This window comes from Rana temporaria, chromosome 2 (assembly GCF_905171775.1).
Source record: "Rana temporaria chromosome 2, aRanTem1.1, whole genome shotgun sequence".
In the NCBI taxonomy this organism is placed as follows: Eukaryota; Metazoa; Chordata; class Amphibia; order Anura; family Ranidae; genus Rana; species Rana temporaria.
The window spans coordinates 141,973,359-141,985,600 of record NC_053490.1 but is presented as its reverse complement, the minus strand read 5'-3'; positions in this window follow the sequence as shown (position 1 = coordinate 141,985,600).

The following is a 12,242-nucleotide window of genomic DNA, read 5'->3' as shown; positions in this document are numbered from 1 at the left end:
ACAGTGTAAACAAAAATAACTCTTTGATAAGAGAAGGAATCCAAATAAATGAATTAAATTAATAAGTGATAGAAAAAACAGCAAAGTCCATTTAAAAACCCAGAAATTAAAAAGTGTCTCAATCTGGTGTGAAAACAATTCCTTAATTAGCAAGATGTGATGATATCTTGATTGCTGTGAGAAGGTGTTCACCCATGCAATTCGTGAAGTAAGGATTAACCGCTTACCAGAGATAAAGACTGTTTTCCACCAGTCTTATAGAGCCTATGGGAAGTCTGGTCTCCCAATACCCTTTCAGCAATATTAAACCTCAGCAATCGATCCGGGTATCACTTTCTCTGAAGAATTGTGAGTGCAGAAAACGCCAAGGTAGCTGGTCATAGATGCAGGTAGATCTAATTTCAGGATATTGTATTCTGACAGTGACACCTGCGGCTTGTTAGAATAAAATGATCAGCAGCTGATCATTTTATTCTAACAAGCCGCAGGTGTCACTGTCAGAATACAATATCCTGAAATTAGATCTACCTGCATCTATGACCAGCTACCTTGGCATTTTTTATTTATCAGACAACAAAGAAAAATCTGACATCCCCATTCCAGATCCCTTGCATCTAATAAAGCTTATATAAGATAAATAAAATAATAAACAATAAACTATAGAAAATTCTTATAAAGCCTAATATAAGATTTTAAATTACAGACTCTGTAAACGTCAAGGGAATGTATATTATAAACATACATTTTAATCCAGCTTATAATTTGGATGTAATATGTAGCAGATGGATAAGGGTTTTAAGTCCTATTAGCTGCACATACATGGTGGGACAGATGCACCTAGGCACCCATTGCTCCCTGGCAAGCGCCCGTCATCTGCTTCTCAACAAAGCATTGTAGAATATTAAAAAAAATTCAGTTACTTTGCTGAGTAACTAATTACTTTTTCAATGTAGTAACTGAGTCACTAACGCAATTACTTTTCCGGAGAAGTAATTTGTAACTGTAACTAATTACTTTTTTAAAGTAAGATGAGCAACACTGTCCAAGGGTGTCTCCATTATTCCTCCATAGATGAAGGAGATGCCCTAAGACTGGAAATGTATTACTGGCCAGTCACCAGAAGAAAAGAAAGAAAAGCATAAAAAAGAAAACTAAAGTAGCCACCACATCTAAGGACTGGTAAGCTACACCCTCTATATCCCCCCCTGCAACATTATATGCCTTACAACTGTACAGGTGCTCTTAGGTCTAAAGGACTCAGAGTTTACTGGTCCATAGCAGCAAAATACAATGATAAGGATTCTAGAAAAGAACGTTGGTTAAGACTATGTAAGATGGGTGATTGTGCCACTTACAACTTATTCCCAGTGGCAGAGTCATCCATGAGAGGGTACTCCTTAGAATCCCATCCTCACTGGCCCCAATGCTGTTGAATCTCACTCATTTGAAAGGGATCAGAATCTTAATGGTCCGACTGAGCTGTTCCCAGCAACAAGATTGTTTAATATCAGTCTTATGCAGTGGCGGCCCATCCATAGGGGCGCACGGGCGACATCCCCCCCCTTTTCCATAATTAGCTGGAATTTTTGTATGACTTGATAGATCTACAAAATAGTCGATTTATTATAAAAAGAACAGTATTGTTTTTTTTACCGCCTGTCATGCATAGAAGATTTACCATGCATAACATTTATTAACCCATAGGAATGCTAGGAATTGTACATAATATTGCTGACTAATTGCTGATAAAACACTTTGCATTTATTGATCAAAATACATTTTCCCTGAAGTCCTCATTATTGTGAATCTCTGTGTTTTCAAATAGGCAAAACGTATTCAATTGGATACAGCTTTTCAGCGTTATAAACAATGTGGGTATGAGATAGGTGGACAAGAGTGTAATTAAAGAGGAACTGAACACTGATTGGTTGTACTCCCTCTTTATTCCCCTGCAAAATAAAAGCATAATGGGCTAGTATGCATTGCCCACTTACCTTAAAACGAAGCCCGCAATTTTCACGCTGGTGGCCACGTCCATCTTCACCCCTCTTCCCTCTGGGGCCGTGGACTCCGGGCTCTCTGACTGGCCAGAGTCGCGTGACGTCACTCCCGCGCATGGGCACGGAAGCCGGCGGTCATGGCACTGGCCCTAAAGAAACATCACAATCGTGTCCTTTCTTTAGTGTGTATGTGCATCGTCGTCACAAGCGTATATGGTAAATATCTCCTAAACCGTGCAGGTTTAGGAGATATTTCCAGTACCTACAGGTAAGCCTTATTATAGGCTTACCTGTAGGTAAAAGTGGTCTGTAAGGGTGGTCTTTAATTTCTCAAATGTAGGGCACTTGGGCAATAAGAGATCAGAGTCGTTATCGTTCAGTCAGCCATTCTCAACCTTTACATTTCCAGTCTCAGGGAAGCCCTGCTAAAAAAATACAAAATCGACAACTCGTGGTATATTAACCACTTAAGCCCCGGACCAAAATGCTGCCTAAAGACCCAAGGGGTTTTTACAGTTCGGGACTGCGTCGATTTAACAGACAATTGCGCGGTCGTGCGACGTGGCTCCCAAACAAAATTGGCGTCTTTTTTTCCCCACAAATAGAGCTTTCTTTTGGTGGTATTTGATCACCTCTGCGGTTTTTATTTTTTGCGCTATAAACAAAAATAGAGCGACAATTTTGAAAAAAATGCTATATTTTTTACTTTTTGCTGTAATAAATATCCCCCAAAAACATATATAAAAAAAAAATTTTTCCTCAGTTTAGGCCGATACGTATTCTTCTACCTATTTTTGGTAAAAAAAAACGCAATAATCGTTTATCGGTTGGTTTGCGCAAAATTTATAGCGTTTACAAAATAGGGGATAGTTTTTTTGCATTTTTATTTATTATTATTTTTTTACTACTAATGGCGGCGATCAGCGATTTTTTTCGTGACTGCGACATTATGGCGGACACTTCGGACAATTTTGACACATTTTTGGGACAATTGTCATTTTCACAGCAAAAAATGCATTTAAATTGCATTGTTTATTGTGAAAATGACAGTTGCAGTTTGGGAGTTAAACACAGGGGGCGCTGTAGGAGTTAGGGATCACTGTGTATGTGTTTACTAGTGTAGGGGTGTGTGGCTGTAGGAATGACGTCATTGATCGTGTCTCCCCTATAAAGGGGATGACGCGATCGATGCGCCGACACAGTGAAGCACGGGGAAGCCGTGTTTACACACGGCTCTCCCCGTTCTTCAGCTCCGGGGAGCGATCGCGACGGAGCGGCTATAAACAAATAGCCGCGCCGTCGTCCCGGATCGCTCCCCGAGCGGACCCGACCTCCGCATGTACCGGGGGGGGGGTCCCGATCGGACCCCCCACCCACGTCTAGCAGAGGACGTACAGGTACGTGATTGTGCCTGTCCGTGCCATTCTGTTGACGTAAATGTACATGAGGAGGTCGGGAAGTGGTTAATGTAATGGTCAGTGGGAAGAAAGCTCATTACATTTGTTGCTCAGTGGGAAGAACCCCTCTTCTTAAAATAGCAGTAAGAAGTAAGCGTAAGAAGCTGCTCATTGCTCAAGGAACTCCTAGCAACCTCTGGGGAAAACCTAGGATTCCAAGGAACCCTTGTTGAGAGAGGCTGATTTAAAGTGGAACTTCACTTTCTCATTTTTGAATCCTCATGCTGCTAGCATTAGTAAATGGATAGGAATGTCCCTCCATTCCATTCAGCACAGACCCCTCCATTCATCACAGATGGACCCCCCTTCAGCACAGACCCCCCTCCCCATTACACAAAGACCCCTCCATTCAGCACAGACCCCCCCTTCAGCACAGATGGACCCCCTTTAAGCACAGGCCCCCCCTTCAGTACAGACCTCCCCTTCAGCACAGATGGACCCCCCATTCAGCACAAACCCCCCCTTCACCACTGATGGACCCCCCCTCCCCCCATCCCATTCAGTACCTCAGATCAGCGCAGCACAGCAGGTTCCCTCCCCCTGTGTACACATAAACACTGGAGAGGGAGGCGGCTTCACTCTGCTCGCTGTGCCTGTGTGACATCCGGCCCGGGACCGCTTAGACAGCCCAGGGGCACCAGAGAAGGGGATGGTTGGTCAGGTGCAGTGGTGTCACCCTGCACCAGACCACCCCGCCCCCCCTTGCAACGCCACGGCCAGCAGCTCGCCACTCTCTCCCTGTTCTAGCCTGCCTGTCACTGCGGCGCTGTCACTGCTTCAGTCACAAAGGGGTGTTCACTCTTCAACACCTTCTTGATTTTCCAGGGGGGTCAATTGCCCCCCCTTGCCCTATGGAGTGGACACCCATGGCTACATGAATCATCTGTCCTTACTTAAGATAGCCAAGGTCAGAAATGCTAGGGGGGGGGGGGAGTGTTTTTCTAGGTGATTTCTCAGCCAAATAAAGCATGCAGACATAGGTGAGTTTGCTTTGAATATTAAAAATCAACTAAATAGTACTTTTGGTTTGTGGTGCGCAAATACAGTGTAGTTCCCCTTTAAGTAATATCTATTAATACATAACATCAGTGATTGTTAATGCAGTGCAGTGCCCAGGATAAAACAATAAAATAGGATGCATAAAACAATGTACTTTGTATGAAATTTTGAGCTAATTGTCTGCCTTTTCTTTAAGATTTCAGTGATTAGTAATGATGATGCACCACTTTTTTATCACAGTGGAAATGTACAAAAACACTGTTTTCTTGATTTACTGTACATTGTTTTGCACTACAGGCAGTACCCATGTTACAAACAAGATAGGGTCTGTAGGTTTGTTCTTAAGTTGAATTTGTTTGTAGGTCGGAACATGTACATTTTTTAAGTGTAGCTTTGGCCAAAAAATTACGTTTACGTTTTTACGTTTTTTTGGATAGCATAGGGAAGGGTTAACACCCATGTAACCATAGGCGTGCACACAGGGTGTGTCAGGTGTGCCTGGGCACACTCTAATCACCCTGTACTGCGCAGATTTCTCCTGCTGCTTGGCTGCAGAGAAAGAGACTGGGGAATCTCTGTCCTCAGTCCCTTTCTCTGTCTCAAAAGTGAGACATCAGGGGTCTGTTTAGACCCATGATATTTCAAGAAAGCCACCCAATGGGGCTCCTATAAAGTTGCAAAAGAGCAAAAATAAAAAAAAATATTAAAATAAACTACTGACACCAATCTCTGCCCTACCGGCATCATCCACTGCTCTACTGGCACTGTCCACTGCTATATATATATATATATATATATATATATATATATATATATATATATATATATATATATATATATATATCTCACACAAGCATGTGTGTTTGAGCTTTGGGGTGTACACCCTAATGCAATAGGCCTGTAACATTTGTTTTGCTGTCTGTACCCCTATTCAGAAGATTTCCCCTCACTTTCTGTCCCTGTGACAATTGGATTTTAAAAGTTTTGGGTTGTCGTGGGAACAATGATTGGTGATAAAGCTTATGGGAAGACATATTATTATTTTTATTTCTTATGGTTGAACTTGATGGACTTGTGTCTTTTTTCAACCTAACTATGTAACTATATTTTATCCCTTACAGGAGAGAATTTCCCTTCTTAAGAGGAGATTTCCTCTCACTTCCTGTTGCCTCCCTCCGTTTGTAAGTATGAGTCGTATGTAAGTTGGATGTTTGTAACTCGGGGGCCACCTGTACTTGCATAGTGCTGATTTATTAACCGGTTAACGCCCGCCGCATGTATATGTACGTCCACAGAATGGCACGTACAGGCATATGGGCTTACATGTACGTCCCCGCCTTTCCGCTGGTCGGGGGTCCGATCGGGACCCCCCCCCACTACATGCGGCGGTCGGAAACCCACGGGGAGCGATACGGGACGAGGGCACGGCACGTTTCTAGCCGCCCCCTCGCGATCGCTGCCCGGAGCTGAAGAACGGGGAGAGCCGTATGTAAACACGGCTTCCCCGTGCTTCACTGTGGAGGCTGCATCGATCGAGTCATCCCTTTTATAGGGAGACTCGATCGATGACGTCAGACCTACAGCCACACCCCCCTACAGTTGTAAACACACACTAGGTGAACCCTAACTCCTTCAACGCCCCCTGTGGTTAACTCCCAAACTGCAACTGTCATTTTCACAATAAACAATGCAATTTTCTGTGAAAATGGTCCCAAAAATGTGTCAAAATTGTCCGAAGTGTCCGCCATAATGTCGCAGTCACGAAAAAAATCGCTGATCGCCGCCATTAGTAGTAAAAAAAACAAAAATAATAAAACTATCCCTTATTTTGTAAACGCTATAAATTTTGCGCAAACCAATCGATAAACGCTTATTGCGATTTTTTTTTACCAAAAATAGGTAGAAGAATACGTATCGGCCTAAACTGAGGAAAAACATTTTTTAAATATGTTTTTGGGGGATATTTATTATAGCAAAAAGTAAAAAATATTGCATTTTTTTCAAAATTGACGCTCTATTTTTGTTTATAGCGCAAAAAATAAAAACTTCAGAGGTGATCAAATACCACCAAAAGAAAGCTCTATATGTGGGAAAAAAAGGACGTCAATTTTGTTTGGGAGCCACGTGGCACGACCGCGCAATTGTCTGTTAAAGCGACGCAGTGTCGAATCGCAAAACCTGGCCTGGGCATTTAGCTGCCTAAAGGTCCGGGGCTTAAGTGGTTAATGGAGATGTTTTCTACTAAATAGTGACACCAAATAGTTGTATTGAAAGATAAAAAAAAATTCTACAGGTACCTCTATACAAAAAATGTTAAGCCAGAGGATATATTTGCACAGCTGTGACAGACTGCTACATGTGTAATATATTGCTTCAGCTATCAGACTATAACAGGTCCTGACAAGACAACCTGACACGTATTCAATGACTACTGCAATAAACATTATAACTCTTATTTTATGGTTTAAGAATGTATTTCGAAAATCAACATACCTTTAACTTTATGGTTATTCTTAAGGTTAGGTAGAGTGTTATGGAACTTGAAATGGGATTTTCCAATCTACATAATGCAATGATTAACAAAGAAGATTGTGGTTAAAACTAAAATTAAATTGATGTAAACCAACAGGAAAAGCTAGTCACTTTCTCTATTTAGTACTCTTGTTTCTGCTTATTTGTTGTGAGCTCAAAAAACAAGACTACATAAGTCATGCCCTATGTCCTTTAGAAAGGGTAAAAACCTCCAATGTGCCTAAGGCCCTCTCTAAGAGGTGGCTCAGACATGCATGTTTTGACTGAAATAGTCCTGCAAGGTGCGGCTTAGACCCTTGCCTCTAGATACTCTATCTTCTAGTCCTATGGAATCCTAAGGATATAATGCCAAAAGCATAATATGTATAATATAAAACAGCTTTTCTGAGTGATATGAAGACACACACCAGGATTGTAGATAGAGGTACCTGTGGAATAGCACAGAAGTTCATTACATGCAATGGTAGAGTTCAGACAGACTCCCTGGAGGACCTTACTCAAGCCATTTTAGGCAGAGCTGTGGATAATTTAAGAAATGGCGCGATTTTGATGGATGAGGTTTATCAGTTTCATATGATCTTTCTACACAAATTGTGATGTTCTGATTCCCTTGAATATGCACTTGTTGGACAAATTATGACATTTCTGCATCCTGATATTAAAGAATATGTAAACAAAGCATTTCATATTCCTGATATGTGCCTGCTATACCATGTACTTGTATAAAAAAGTGTACTGTTCTCTTTGTATTGCTTCATTTGTGTGAAATCCCTGCTGTTCCTGCCAGACACTCTACTTTACAATCAAAAACTGACCACACTAGACATTAGAGCACAGTGGGGTCAGTTTTCTAGCTGTGCTGGGAACTCGGTCTGCTCTCCTGCAATGATCAGACTTGTTCTGACATGCCCCTTCCCTTCACGGCCATTCAATGGGAAGATCATTGTACTGCTGTTTCTTTTCCCCCCAGCTCTCTAAGATCCTTATGCAGCTGAGGACAAGAGGGTATGTGATCATTTATTTAAAAAAAGGGGAAAAAATTGTATTTATAAATAATGTTGTTGTTTTTTTTATATGTACACACAAACGTTTTGCCTTGCATTTCTATTTTAAACTTAATGGGTTGTTTCACAAGGTAAGGGTTTACATATACTTTAACCACTTAAGCCCTGGACCATTTAGCTGGCCAAAGACCTTGCCACTTTTTGCGATCCGGCAGCGCGTCGCTTTAACTGACAATTGGCCCGGTCGTGCCACATGGTTCCCAAACAAAATTGAAGTCCTTTTTTCTCACAAAAGCTTTCTTTTGGTGGTATTTGATCACCTCTGCATTTTTTTTTTTGCGCTATAAACAAAAATAGAGCGACAATTTGGAAAAAAATGCTATATTTTTTACTATAATAAATATGCCCAAAAAATATATAAACATTTTTTTTTTCCTCAGTTTAGGCCAATACGTATTCTTCTACATATTACATATATTATTTTGGTAAAAAAAAATCGCAATAAGCGTTTGATTGGTTTGCACAAAAGTTATAGCGTCTACAAAATAGGGGATAGTTTTATGGCATTTTTATTAATAAATATATTTTTTTACTAGTTTTTTATTGTGACTGCGACATTATGGCGGACACATAGGACACTTTTGACACCATTTTGGGACCATTGTCATTTTTACACTGATCAGTGCTATAAAAATGCACTGATTACTGTAAAAATTACACTGGCAGCGAAGGGGTTAATCTGAAGGGGGCGCTGAAGGTGTTAAGTGTGTCCTAGGGAGTGATTCTAACTGTTAGGGGGTGTGGCTACAAAAGACACGTCACTGATCCCGATGAGAGGGAACATTCGATCAGTGACATGTCACTAGGAGGAACGCGGAGATGTTGTGTTTACACTGATATCCCCCCGTTCTTCAGCTCCGTGACACGATCGCGGAACACCGGCGGACATCGAGTCTGCAGGTCCCCACGGGCACGGTCACTGAGCTTGCGACAGGATCGCGAGTGCACCACCGGCGGTGCGCGTGACCACATGGCAGCAAATTGAAGGGGACGTACCTGTACGCCCATTTGCCCAGCCGTGCCATTCTGTCGACGTAAATGATCATGTGGCGGTCCTTAAGCGGTTCAGGGAAGAAAAACAAATCCTAGACTCTGATACCGCGTACACACGATCATTTTTCAGCATGAAAAAAAACGGTGATTTTGGCATGTAGAAAAAACAAAGTTTTTCCAACTTCATCATTAAAACGACGTTGCCCACACACCATCGTTTTAAAAAAATGCTGTAGCAAAGCACGGTGACGTACAACACGTACGACGGCACTATAAAGGGGAAGTTCCATGCGGATGATGCCACCCTTGGGGCTGCTTTAGCTGATTCCGTGTTAGTAAAAGACGATTTTCGCTTTGTCTGTTACAGCGTGATGAATGTGCTTACTCCATTACGAATGGTAGTTTTACCAGAACGAGCGCTCCCGTCTCATAACTTGATTCTGAGCATGTGCGGGTTTTTTAACTTCGTTTTAGCCCACACACGGTAATTTTTTACAACCCGAAAAACGACATAGTTTAAAACGTCGTTAAAAAATGCAGCATGTTCGAAAAAAAAATGTTGTCGTTTTTCAGAACCCGCAAAATGATGTGAAGCTCACAAATGATCATTTTAAATGAAATTTTTTTAAAACTACGTTTTTTTCATGCCGAAAAATGATCGTGTGTATGCGGCATGAGGCCCTTTTCCACATGAGCGATTTTCTGCTTGCAGCTTCTTTTTGGCAGATTACAAGCATTTTTGGCCTCATAGACTTCAACAGACACGCCTGACTTGATTGTTTTACCAGCATTTTTTCGCTGGTTTTCAGCTCAAACAGCAACTCTCCGCCCCTAATTTTCTCTCCCTCTCCTCTCCTAGTATGCTAAAAAAGCTTAAAAAAAAGCTGTAAAAATCCTTACAAAATGTAAAGAAAAACGTCAGTAAACCCGTCCCCTACGCTCAGGTGTAAATGGAGCCTTATCTTCAGTTACTCATTGTTTGATTCTACCTACTGTTTGTACTCTACATAAATAAGCATTATGGGCCAGATCCACAACCAGCGGGCGCAACTTATATGTTCCGATTTAAGTTACACCGCCGCAAAATTTCTACCTAAGTGCCCGATCCACAAAGCACTTACCTAGAAATTTGCAGCGGTGTAACTTAAATACGTCCGGCGCAAGGCGGGCCCAATCTAATGGGGCGAGTCCCATTTAAATTAGGCGCGCTCCCGCGCCGGATGTACTGCGCATGCTCCCGACGCTATTTTCCCGACGTGCTTTGCGTTACGTTACGTTGCGCCGAGTTTTGTGAATCGCGACGTGTAAAAAAGAGATGCGGCGGGAATTTTTTTTTTTAAAAAGAAATTTGACAGCGACGCGGGAAAGACAGGTATACTTTTACATGGTGTACTAACTTTACACTTTGTAAAAGCAGCCCTATCTTTGCGACGGCAAACTAACATTTACGGAGACTTAACGAAGGGAAAAAGCTTTGTGGATCTCCGTAAGTGCTAATTTGCATACCCGACGCTGGATTTCGACGAGAAATGCCCCCAGCGGCGGCCGCGGTACTGCATCCTAATATCCGACAGGGGCATATGAGTCCATGTGCCTCGACATCCTTGGCAACAAAGACTGGTACAGACCGATCTCTAAGACTTTAATAGAAAACTTCAATAAGGAGTACTATGAACTGATTTTTGAAGCCTATCAAAAAGGCACGATCGATTTAAATACCTGGAATTTTTTGAACGTGAGGGAATCCAAAATCCCTACATTCTATGCACTACCAAAAGTTCATAAATCTTTAGAACATCCCCCAGGTCGACCGATCGTTTCGGGATGCAACGGTTTAACAGAAAAAGCCAGCACCTTGGTGGACAGATATTTGTTACCACATGTTACGTCTCTTCCCTCTTATGTAAAGGACACCATCCACCTGCTCCAAACTCTGGATGGTAAGTCCATTCCACCTGGATCTTGGCTGGTGGCCCTCGACGTGGAGAGTCTGTATAACTGTATACCACACTCCAAAGGCCTTGAAATTATATCCATAGAATTACAGGCACGTGGCCTAAACTCTGATCCCTACAATGCTTTTGTCCTGAAACTTTTGAAGTTTATCTTAACAAGAAATGTATTTATGTTCGACTCCTCCCACTTCCTCCAGATACAGGGAGTGGCTATGGGGACCAAGTGTGCCCCCAGCTACGCTAACCTGTATCTGGGGGGGTGGGAGAAGGAGATCTTTTCGAACATATGTCTGTCAAAACTGTTGTCTAAGGCCATTAAATGGTACAGATATATAGACGACATACTGATTTTGTGGTATGGCTCTAGGGAGGAACTCACACTCCTTATGCAATTATTGGCTATTAACACCTTCAACCTAAAGTTCACCATGGAATGTAGCCAAACTGATGTAAGTTTCCTGGATCTGCGTATCCATGTTGACCGTATGGGTCGCTTGCATACATCACTGTATCGCAAGCCGTCTGCGGGCAACACTGTTTTGCACGCGACCAGTGCCCACCCTGAACCACTCTTGGATAGCATTCCCTACAGCCAGTTCCTGAGGCTCAAAAGAAACTGCACCAGAGACACAGATTTCCACGCTGCAGCTAATGATCTATACTGTAGATTACTCTCCAGGGGCTACAGTCGATCCTTGCTCAAAAGATCATTTAACAAGGTGATCAGACTAGACCGATCTAATCTTATTTATTCAAATGCCAACAAACAACCTAATAAAACTGACTCTATCAGAATAGTGACCAAATTTTCGCAACAGCATATTCAAATGCGACAGATTTTTAAAAAATTTTGGCCCCTACTTCTAGCCGACAATACGATATCAAAATATATAAAACCATATCCTGAAATCACATTTAAACGGACTCCCTCACTGAGGGATCGCCTTGTCCAAAGTCACCACACCAGAAAGGAATGTGAGACATCTACTATTAAAGGTACTTTTTCTTGTGGTAACTGTGACATTTGTCAGTTTATATATACCAATGACGTCACTCTTTTACCCAACGGTCGCATTCACAAACTAAAGTTCCGTGTCACCTGTCAATCGGTGGGCGTCGTCTACTTGGCATCTTGCCAATGTGGATGTTTCTATGTTGGCAAGACCAAGAGACCGTTTTTTAAACGCATTAGAGACCATGTCAACCCTCTATATAAGCGTCTAATGACCACTGCTTTAAATA